This window comes from Carlito syrichta, unplaced genomic scaffold (genome assembly GCF_000164805.1).
Source record: "Carlito syrichta isolate Samal-C Ts95f unplaced genomic scaffold, Tarsius_syrichta-2.0.1 Scaffold309723, whole genome shotgun sequence".
Lineage (NCBI taxonomy): Eukaryota > Metazoa > Chordata > Mammalia > Primates > Tarsiidae > Carlito > Carlito syrichta.
The window spans coordinates 272,092-284,317 of record NW_007253819.1 but is presented as its reverse complement, the minus strand read 5'-3'; positions in this window follow the sequence as shown (position 1 = coordinate 284,317).

The window sequence follows — 12,226 nt, the reverse complement described above, 5'->3', positions numbered from 1 at the left end:
TGATCATGCTTATGGCTCTGGCTTCATCTCTCCAGATTGATCTTTGCACACACACACACACACACACACACACACACACACACACACACAATCTCTCTCTCTCCCTCTCCCCTCTCCCTCTCCTTCCCCCTCCTTCCCTACTTGCCATGGATCATTCATAGTCAAGTTTTCTCAATTTCTCAATCTCGTTTTTGTTTCTATACATTCTCCCACAATCCTTCTTAGTCACTAGGAAATCTCCCTTAAACCCCAAGTCAGAAGTAGGGATAAGGCCCACCATTCAATTTAGTTATCTTCTTTCTTGTGTGTGCCCTACACACTAAGTTCCAAGAAGGGAATTTGTCTTACATTCATGCATTCAATTAATAAATATTGAGTGTTTTCGCGGTGTCAGCCTCAACTCTGAACAAGACCTCACTGTCTCACACATGACTGGCACTTCCTAAAAACTAGTTGAATGGTTGGATGGATGGATGGATGGATGGACGGACAGACAGACGGATGGACAAATAAATGATTATGACTATTAGGAATGTGTTCGGCTAAAAACAAAAGCAAACCTGAATTCTGGCTTTATTCAATAAGGAATTGATTGACTCATACAATAAGAAGCCACAGGTAGGCCGCCCAAGGTTGGCAGTGTCTCCACAAGGCTATCAGGAGCTTCCCTAGTATGTTTTGTGAGTTGACTTGTGTCCCCCCAAAGATATGATTAAGCCCTAACCCCTGGTACCTGTGAATGTGATCTTAATTGGAAATAGGGTATTTGCAAATATAATTAAGTTCAGGCAAGGTTATACTACAGTAGGGTAGATCCTAAATCCAATATGAGTGGTACCCTTGTAAGAAGAGGAGAGACACAGACACAGGGAGAAAGTCATGTGATAACAGAGGCAGATACCGGAGTGATGCATCTACAAGTCAAGGAATATCAAGGACTGCCAGCAACATCAGAAGCTAGGAGAGGAATATGGAAAGATCATCCCCTGGAGACTCCAAAGAGAACATGGCCCTGTTGGCACCTTGATTTCAGACTTCTAGCCTCCAGAACTATGAGAGAATAAATTACTATTGATTTAAGTCATGTAAGTTTGTGCTAATTTGTCACAGCATCCCTAGGACACTCAAACAGTGTGACTTTCATCCTCGTAGCTACAGGGCAACAACTATATTTCTAGGCATCACATCTGTGGTCTGGTCAGGAAGAAGGGGAAAGAGAAAAAGTCTGATGGACCATTCTAGTCTGGCCTGCATCACTAAGAAGCTTTCTTGGAAGTCCAAAAAGTGGTATCAAAGAACGTCACATGGACCAGGGCTGGGTCACACTTTAGCTGCAGGAGAGTCTGGGAAAGTGAATATTTTAGTCTCAAATCTCTATAGTTGAGGAAAGCAAGGGGGATTGTAAATGACATTGAGTTTGTCACTCCACAATGACATAGCTATATTAAGCATGTCATTGCCTGTTTAGGCACTAGCTCAATATACCTCCCACATGAGTAATATCCCTATTTCCTCTCTCATTTTCATGACCAAGGCTGAATCCAGTTAAGGTGTACTGTTGGAGTAAGGGAGCTGCCAGCCCACCACTCACCTGGCTGGACAACTGCCCCACCCCTGCAGTTTTCCTGCCTGCATGCTGCTATCTGTCCCAGATAAAACTTGTAAACAACCACCAAACCTCAAACAAAACCATTCATATACCAAGTCAGAAGTGCCTACAATTCCTTATTCATTTATTCATTTAAAAAAATAGGCACTTACATAAAGCAAAAAAAAGAAAACTGGGGGCATCACATGCCCCAACTTCAAATTATACTACAAAGCTGCAGTAACCAAAACAGCATGGTACTGTTAAAAGGGCAGAAACATGGACCAATGGAACAGAATAGACAAATAAACCCAAATGCCTATAACCAACTGATCTTTGACAAAGCAGACAAAAACATATATTGCAAAAAGGATACCCTATTAAACAAATGGTGCTGGGGAAATTGGATAGCCACATGTAGAAAGTTGAAATTGAATTCCTGTTTCTTACCATACACAAGAATTAACTCAAGATGCATTAAAAGCCTAAATGTCAGACCTGAAATCTTAAAGATCCTATAAGAAAACCTAGGGAAAATGCTTCTAGATATCAGCCTAGGCAAAGAATTTATAGCTAAAACCCCAAAAGCAAATGCGACAAAACCAAAAATATGTAAGTAGGACTTAATTAAAATAAAAAACTTCTGCACAATAAAAGAAATAATCAACAGAGTAAACAGGCAATCTACAGAATGGGAGAAAATATTTACAAACAATACATCTGATAAAGGACTAACATCCAGAATCTAGAAAGAGCTCAAAAAAACCAGCAAGAAAAAAACAAATAACCCCTTTAAAAAGTGGGCAAATAGACATCTCAAAAGAAGATATACAAACGGCCAACAAATGTATGAAAAAAACACTCAACATCACTCACCATCAGGGAAATGCAAATTAAAACCACAATGAGATACCACCTTACACCAATCAGAATGGTCGTTGTTTTTCCTTTTCTTTTTCTTTTCCCACTATTTCAATAGCTTTAGAGGGTGCAAATAATTTTTTGGCTACATGAATGCATTGTATATTAGCAAACAAGACTGGGCTTTAAGTGCACCCACCACCCCCACCTGTGCACACTGTACCTGGAAGGTAATTCTTTTGTCCCTCCATCCCTTCCCAACCTCCCCCTTCTGAGTCTTCAGTGTCCATTATATCCAGAATGGTCGTAATTAGAAAATCAAAAAACAATAGGCATTGGCCCGGATACAGTGAAAAAGGAGTGCCAATACACTGTTGGCAGGAATGTCAATTAGTGCAACCTCAATGAAAATCAGTATGGCAATTTCTCAAATAACTAAAAGTAGATCTACCATTTAATCCAGCAATCTCACTACTTGGTATCTACCCAAAAGGAGAAAAGTCATTATACAAAAAAGACCCATGCACCCGCATGTCTACAGCAACCCAATTTACAATTGCAAAGATGTGGAGTCAACTAAATGTCCATCAACTAATCAGGGGGCAATGAAAATGTGATATACACATAGATAATAGATATCGATATCGATCGATATAATGGAATACTACTCAGGCATAAGAAAGAACAAAATAACGTCTTTTGCAGCAACTTGGATGCAATTGGAGATCATTAGCCCAAATGCAGTTACACGGGACCAGAAAACCAAATACCACATGTTCTCACTTATAAGTGAGAGGTAAACTAATGCTCTAAATGGTGTAAAGGACATTGGAAACTCAGAAGGGGAAGGGTGGGAAGAAGTAGAGGGATGAAAAAAACCACCTACTGGATACAATGTGCACTAAAAGGGGTGATGGGTACACTTAAAGCCCAGAGTTCACCACTATACAAAGCAGCCATGTTACTGAAACTATTTGTACCCCTAAAGCTATTAAAATTAAAAATATTTTACACACACACACACACACACACACACACACACACACACACACATTCTCCTAACAATTCAACAATCCAAATATTTCTTTTTCTTTTTTTTTTGAGTCAGAGTTTCATTCTGCCGCCCAGGCTCGAGTGCAGTGGCACGATCATGGCTACCGCAGCCTCGAACTGCTGGGCTCAGGCAATCCTTCCACTTCAGCCTTCCGAGTAACTGGAACCACAGGCATGTGCCACTGCCCCCAGCTAATGCTTGATTTATTGTAGAGACGAGGTCTGGCCAAGTTGCCCAATATGGTCTCAAACTCCTGGGCTCAAGGAATCCTTTGCCTCTGACTCCAAAATGCTGGGATTACAGGCATGAACCATGGAACCCAGTCTGACAATCCAAAGATTTATACAGCAGAAATCCGAAGTCTTCCTATACCAGCACCTCCAGTTACCCACCCCCAACACATGCTCCTTAGCAAAGATGACCACAATGAGTTGATGGATTTCTTCCAGTTGCCATCATCCACACATTTACACACACCACACACCACACACACACACACACACACACACACACACACACACACACTCACACACACACACACACACACACACACACACACACACACACACACACACACACATACCATAAACCACATATACACAATTTGCGTATTTAGAAAATAGGATTACACTGTTATTCATTTGTTTTATTTTACAGTATATCTTGTTATCCCTTGTAAGGATTTTCCACGGTTTATTTAGCCAACCCTAGACTGGATGCAAGTCGTATAATAAGTGGAATGGGGCCTAGACTCACGCCAGACGGCCTGGGGTCATATCACAACTCTGCCTCCTGCTGGTTGAGTGACCTTGAACACTGCTCCATTCTGAGCCTCAGGTCTTTTGTCTGTACACTAAGGGTAATAAATACTTACTTACAGGATTGCCATGGAGGATTAAGTGAGTTCATTTCAGTAAAATGCTTAGAAAAGTGCTGATCCAGAGAAGGTCTTATATAAGTATCAACTATTATTAATAGTGGCAACCTAAATAGAAAGCAGAGGAAAGATATTTACTTGGAAGTGGAGCATTGCAATGGAACTACACATGCCACAGTAAACCAGGAGTGTATTCAGGGAGGCAAAGAAACAAAAAGAATTTTAAAGGAAAAATGAGGAATTAGGCATAGTTGCTTTGAAATAATTATCCTAGTTCATGCCTGTAATCCCAGCACTTTGGGAGGCAGAGACGAGAGGGTTGCCTGAGACTAGCCTGGGAAACTTCGTGAGACCTCATCTCTACAATAAATCAAAAAATTCTCCGGGCATGGTAGTGCACACATGTAGTCCCAGCTACTTGGAAAGTTGAGGTAGAAGGATTGCCTGAACCCGCAGGTCGAGGCTGCAGTGGTCGTGAGCATGCCACTGCACTCCAGCCTGGGTGACAGAGTGAGACTCCTACTCAAAACATCAGTACAAGATCTTTTGCTACAAAGATCAGTAACAAGGGTGATGCCAGTCTGAGATTGGACAGGCAGTTGCTGGGCATATGACTCACAGAAGTGTTTTTGTGTAAGGTTGCAAAGGCCTTTGTGCAAGAAAACTACTGTTTTTGTAGAATCTTTACTGTTATCAGGCATACAAGCATTAAGAACTCTCTTATGGTCTCTTATGGTCCTTATGGTCTTCCTCAGCTCTATTTGTCAGGGTTTTCTTAACATGGGTAACTGACTCCGTTTTGATTCTGAAAACTTTCATAATAGTAATAGCAATATTTCATGGCCAGGTATGGTGGCTCATGCCAACACATGTCATCCCAACACTTTGGGAAACCAAGGCGGCAGGATTGCTTGAGCCCAGGTGTTCAAGACCAGCCTGAGCAACATAGCAAGACTTCTTCCCTACATAAAAAATATAAATAAGCTGGACATGGTGGCATGCACCTGTAGTCCTAGCTACTCAGGAGGCTGAGGCAGAAGGATAGCCTGAGCCCAGGAGATCGAGGCTGCAGTGAGCTGTGATTATGCCACTGCCCTCCGGCCTGGACAACAGAGTGAGACTCTGACTCCAAAAAAAAAAGTATTAAGGGCAAAGTTTCCTATTTTTGCTGTCAAAACATCTTAACAGCTTGTAGGTAGTTCTGTGTGAGCATGTGTATTTCTAAGGGCTAGATCTTTACTCCTAGTCATGGAATTGCTAAATCAAAAAATACACACATTTTAATTTTGCTAGACATAGCTAAATTGTGCCTCCAAAAGGGCAAAAATGGGTATGAGAGTGTGAATTTGTTTCTATCTGCACCCATACTGGGTGCTATCGCCCCGTTTTTGCCAGCCTGTGGGTTGAAGTGGTGTTTTGATACTTCATTTTTCACTTCTCTGATTACCACTGAGGATATCATTTCACATGTTTATTAGTCACACCCTGTTCTTTTTTCCTCTTCTGTAAATCTGCTAACCAGGGTTTTTGCCCATTTTTGCCTCTGGTTTACTTTTCTTTTTTTCTTATTGATTTGCATTTGCTTTCTCTTTATCATGACTATTAACCTTTTGCGATTATATCTGTTATACATATTTTCCCCCAGGGAGTTGTCTATTAATATTTGTATTTGTCATACAGAAGTATCAAAATTTTAATAGTCAATTTTGGTTTTTTCTTTTGGCATTTTGTGTCTTGCTTATAAGAAGGTTTTTTCCACCCCCACATAATGGAAAACAGTTCTCATTATCTAAGGAATATGTTGGAAAGATGGCTTAGAGTAAACCCCATCGAAGAGGGAAAATATTTTTATAACAAATAAGGAGAAAAGAGTTTAGGTTGAAATTTTACCTGAAAACATGAAATTAAATATGTTTTTCTCCTAAATCTAACAAAAGCTTTGTTATAATTTCAACCACAAACTAATGTTCATAATAAACAAGAAAGAAATTAAGATTTTACAGAGGGGGATAACATTTCTGATAAAATTAGTTAATTGTGTGAGATCACCTCCTTCATTTTTTGCAATACAGTCATTTTTACAAAAAATATTTGCTTCTGTGGGGAAAAAGGAACACTTTTATACTGTTGGTGGGAGTGTAAACTAGTACAGCCTTTGTGGAAAATAGTGTGGCGACCCCTAAAAGATCTAAAAATTGACCTTCTATATCTAAAAATTTCCTGTGGGGAAAACAGTGTGGCGATCCCTAAAAGATCTAAAAATTGACCAATCCCCTTACTGGGAATATACCCGGAGGGACTCAAATCACTCTATGAAAAACATATCTGCACACACATGTTTATTGCAGCATTATTTGCAATTAGCAAAAACATGGAACCAACCGTGCTGCCCATCAGAAGAGGACTGGATAAAAAATTGTGGTACATATACACGATGGTATATTATGCAACCATAAAGAAGGACAGAATTATGAACTTCACAGCAACCTAGATGGACTTAGAGCCTATAATACTGAGTGATCTGTCACAGAAACACATCTGTCACATGTCTTCACTCATAAGCGGACCTTGAAAAATTATCGTCATACTATAAGAAAAGGATTGGCAGTAGCAGGAAACTGCCGGTGGGGAGAGGAGAGTAGGATTGGCAGTAGTGGGAATCTGCAGGGAGTGGGGAGGGCACACCTCATCAACAAGGGTACCTGCATAATGAACATGTGTATACCTAACCCTGAATTAGTACTCCACGTCTTTAAAATAAAAATGAAAGAATTAAAACTATTTGCTTCATCAGTTCTCCCAGGGGTCTCTCCTCATCCTTTGATAGTTAAGTCATCCTCTTTGGAAGAATCTATCCCAATGTTCTTGTCAACTTTCTCTTCCTCATTCCTTGACTGGCCTCTTACTTCCAGAGCCCTATTTGCTGACAGGTGTGCATGAGAGTTGAGGGGTCATCCACCATCATTTTCATCAACTTTATGAAAACTCCGACCTCTGCAAGATGTGTGTTGTCATTATGCCATCCATGTGCTCTGGCATGGTATCACGGAGTGTTTATAACACCAGACTGTCATCGAAGAGATCTGATATCTGGGTCAGATGTTTGAACTAAGGAAGATTTTATATGTGGCCAGCCCTTAGGTAATATTTTCATGATATGTGTATTTTTCTCTTTTGTGCAGCTAACTCTGTGACTTTAGAAACTCAGATAATGAGCTAGGTGTGGTGGCTTGCACCTATAATCCAAGCACTTTAGGAGGACAAGGCAAGAAGATTGCCTGAGCACAGAGGTTCGAGACCAGTTTGGGCAACTTGGTGTGACCTCTTCTCTACAATAAATTTAAAAATTAGCCGTGCATAGTAGTGCACACCTGTAGCGACTTGGAAGGTAAAAGGATCACCTGAGCCCAACAGGTCAAGGCTGTGGTGACCATGACTGGGCCACTGCACGCCAGCCTGGGCAACAGAGTGAGACTCCGACTCAAAAAAAAAAGAAGAAGAAAAGAAATACTGAGTACTGGGATGGGATAATGAGGGTGCCTAGAACTTACCATTCCATTTAATTCTCGCAGTATTAAGGACGTGAGCCAAGTCCCCTACTAGGCATGTGTAAGGAGGCTTGGTGGTGGCATTCCTGATACCTGCCACCTATGCTTCTTCGTCTATTCAAAGAACTATACACACTGACCTCCCCTCACCCCATCCTATGCCCCTTCGCATTCATACATGTAAACCATCACTGCTACCTGCCTTCTTCCTTCTAATAATTCCATGATAACCTTGAAAGGTTCTTTCCAAAAACATTGTAATCCCAACACTTTGGGAGGCAGAGGTGAGAAGATTCCCAAGCCTACAGGTTCGAGACCAGCCTGGGCAACATGGTGAGAACTCATCTCTACAATATATCAAAAATTAGTGGGGCGTGGTGGCACACACCTATAGTTCCAGCTACTTGAAAGGCTGAGGTGGAAGGATCGCCTGAGCCCAGGTCAAGGCTGCGGTGGCTGCCAGTGTGCCACATGAGCATGCCAGCCTGGGCGACAGAGTGAGACTCCGACGCAAAAAAAAAAAAAAAAAAAATGGACTTTGAGTAGAGCAGATTGCTCTTCCTAATGTGGTAAGCCTCATCCAATCAGTTGAAAATCTGAAGAGAACAAAAAGATTGATCTCTCCAAGCAAGAAGGAATTTTGCCAGCAGAAGGCCTTTGGACTTCTGTCATATCAGCTCTTCCCTGGGTCTCCAGTCTCCTGATCCACCCTGCAGATTTTGAACCTGTCAGCTACTGCAGTTGTCTGAGCCTATTCCTTGAACTAAATCTCTCTGTGTCTATACACATCCTACTTACTCAGTTTCTTTGGAGAACCCTGACCAATACAGTGGGTAAGTCGGGTCAGGCCTTCCTGCACGTCCACAAGGTTCAAACTGAGGGAGGACTGAGGGGTCCTGGTACAGTCTCCAAGCTGGCATTGTGGACTAGGCACCTCGAGGGTGAGTGAGCACCTGCACTGTTGCCATTTGGGACTTTGATCCCCATTTGGGTCTCTTGTGTCATGGTCGCAGTCAGCCAGAGTCACAGGCAGTGAAATAACTCACCCAAGTCAGATCAGAATAGGGAAGGACAGGTTTACTGAGTACACTGCACGGGAGCGGCGGGCAGAGCAGTGATGGAAAAGCTGTCTTCCCCGAGCCAGCAGTTTAAGGTTATTTTTATACGGGAGCAGGACTCTTTTTGGTTCCCACCATGCAAATGAGAGACTGAAACATAGCAGTTCTGATTGGCTGGTGTTTGACTTTGATCGTAGGCAGCTCTTTGGTCACTTGGAGGTGAACACAAGGTAGCTCTTATCATATCAAATGGATTCCACACCTTGTATCTGTTCTCTATCAATAGAGAAGGCAGAGGGACAGCAGCTGGCACTCCTTACCTTAAACATTTCTCACAGTAACTTCAAGGGGAATCTGAGAGTCATTCAGACAAAGGTGTAAGGAAGAGTGACCTATAGTATTATTCCCAGAGATATTTGGACTTCAAAAAGGAAAAAAGTGTAAGTTTTCCAAGTGGTTTTAGTTTTCTTCTTTATACTTTTGTGAATTTTCCATGTATTGAGAAAATAAAACTTAAATATAAATTTACTGTGTCTCACCACTTCTTTCGCTAAAACATCATTGTGTTTGACATTGAGTTGACTGGCATTCTGCTCGAAACCTGGAAATAAACCTCCGTGCCTTTCCAGAGTCGTAGATTCCAGAATGGAACCATTCAACCCATCCTCCTGGGCACCTTCTGTGCTTCTGTGTTCCAGGCACTGTAGCAGGTGCTGGGAGCTCTGGAGTCAGGCTGCCTGAGCTCCCATCCCAGTGCTGGCCCTAACTAGCTGCGTGAGCTCAGTCAAATTACTTAATCTCTCGGTGCCTCGGGTTTTATCGGTTGGTTTTGCCTTTGGGGTTTTTAAGTAGAACAGGACAAACAATCTAGATGAGTGCAGACTTAGCTCCTGGGAAGCACACAGTACAGATCAGTTCTCTCATTCCAGATGCCCAGAGGGAGCAGCTTTGGTAGCTTGAGGAAGAAGTTTCTGTCTGTTGGTTTTTGTTTAGGGAGTGAAGGGGAAAGTGGCCAGGCTGTCCATTTGAGGAGAGCAAAGAAGATATGAAGAAAGAAGTTCAAGATGTGGAGGAGACTGCTGGGGTTCACATCCCTCTAGTGACTCCAGGCTGGGATCTGGGTTCCAGGCTGGGATCTCCAGTGGCACAGAGGTAGCGACAGGTAGAGAAAGACTTGGATGAGTACAGGCTGCATTCCCCAGGCTAGAGCAAAGGATGCCATCCACACAAGGGTTGTTGGTCACGGAGTGGGCAATGTGACAAGCAGAAGCAGATGGCAGGAATGCTGCACACTGCTTGCTTCTGCAGGAGGCCGCCAGATTGTTCCATGACAAGAATGAGCCACCCTACCCCACCCAAGCTCAGGGTACAAGGAAGGCAGCATCCCTTTTATTATTCGAATTGAAACTGGCCCAGGTTACAGCCTGCCTGATTAGCTGGAAGTTCAATATCTCCCACTTGTGGCTTCTAACCAAACCCTTTGCATTGTCCAATACCCCCTGCCACATGCTTATGAGTGTCCCCAAGGCCAGTCCCATCCGGTCACATGAAGCAAAACTCAGACAAGCGCCCTTGAAGCTGAAGAACAGCTACCCTCAAAACAAGGCAGGTCTGGAATGAGCTGCCCTCCAGGCAGTGAGCAATGCAGGAGCTGCCATCAAGTACTCTCTTGTCTGAGTCAAAGATGCCCTTTGGCGCTACTGTGGGTTTCAAGACTTGGCGATTCTTGAAGGCAGCAAAATACCACTTTTCCAGGAACTCTCTACTCAGGAAGCACCACACCTCAAACCAGCCCGTCCCCCCAAGGTCCCGTTCACAAGTAGGCACCCCATACCAGGCAGTGAGGTGTTTCACCCAACACTACCTCAGAACCATCTTTTCCCCATGACAAAACTTGGGCATCCCACTGAGCCCAGATCATCAGGCCAGACTCCCCTTTCCCTCGAGCCAGGAGCCTGAGAGAGACATTGGAGTTACCTTCTAGACCTGCCTCAGCAAGAGCCATCTGGACGAGTAGAAGTCCAGATGATATTCACCATCACAAGGGAAAAGATTGGGGTCCATTCATTTCCTCAAAAGAAGTTCCTTATCTCCCTACCTGGGGTGGCCAGAAGGAGGGGCAGCCTCAAGTCACCAAAAAGGCCCCGCCCTACCCCAGAGAGCAAAGCTGGCCAGTCCATGACACAAAGTGTTCACTTGATTCCTTCAGGGACAGAGAAAATCTGACTGGTTGTCTCCATCTAGACAGAGAAACAATTAGCAATGACAGCTTCTCTCCATAAAATAAGTATGTGAATAATTAATTAATTATTAGTTAAAGATACTATTGCCTTTGCTTTAGCCAAGCAGAAGCAGATGGGTTAGAGAGAATATGCTCCTTTTTTTTCAATATCAGATCACCTTGGATACCAGTCCGCATTCATTCATCCAACAAACATTTGTGGCGTGTTTACTTGCCAGGCACAGGGGTGCAGCAGTGAGCAGAAAAACCCAGTCCCTGTTCTTGTTAAACAATCTCGGAAGCTACCAGAGGAAAGGAAGTGCCATAGGAGAAAATGACAGGATTAGGGGAGAGGGAGTAAGAGTGTGATTTTAACATATAGGAGGGCCTGGAAAGGTTGCTCTTATCAAGTGATCTTGGAGTCGAGAACCGGAAGATGTGAGGAAGGAGCTTTTCAGGCAGAAGTCCCAGGGAGGGCACAGGACAGGTTGAGCCTGGCAGAGCCTAATGCACCTGTGGAGCCAGGAGCTGACCCAGGAAGAGTGAGAGAGGCCACAACCGGAGGTGGAGCCAAACACAGGGCGGGCACAAACCAGCGGGCCTTCAAGGGCATGGTGAGAAATTTAGACTTTGCTCTTTCCTCTGAGTGAGATGGGAGCCATTGGAGGGTTTCAAGCAGAGAAGTGATGTGGTCTTACTTCCATTTTTATAGGATCATGCAGGCTTCTGGCTCCTGTGTGGAGAAATAGACAATAAAGGAGACAAGGCAGGAGTAGAGAGACCAGTAGAAAGTTTCTCCAGGTATTTGGATGATGTTGATTTGAATTAGGCTGACGGTAGGGGTGTCAGTAAGAAAGGGTCAAATCAATGAAGTCAGTAGAATTTGCCTGCAGGATCAGATACAGTTATGAGAGAAAGACAGAAGGATGAGCCATTGGAAGAATGAAATTGCATATACCTAGAAGTGGAAAACCAGAGAAGGGCAGGTTAGGGTGGAGAGTTGGGAAGAAATCAAAAGT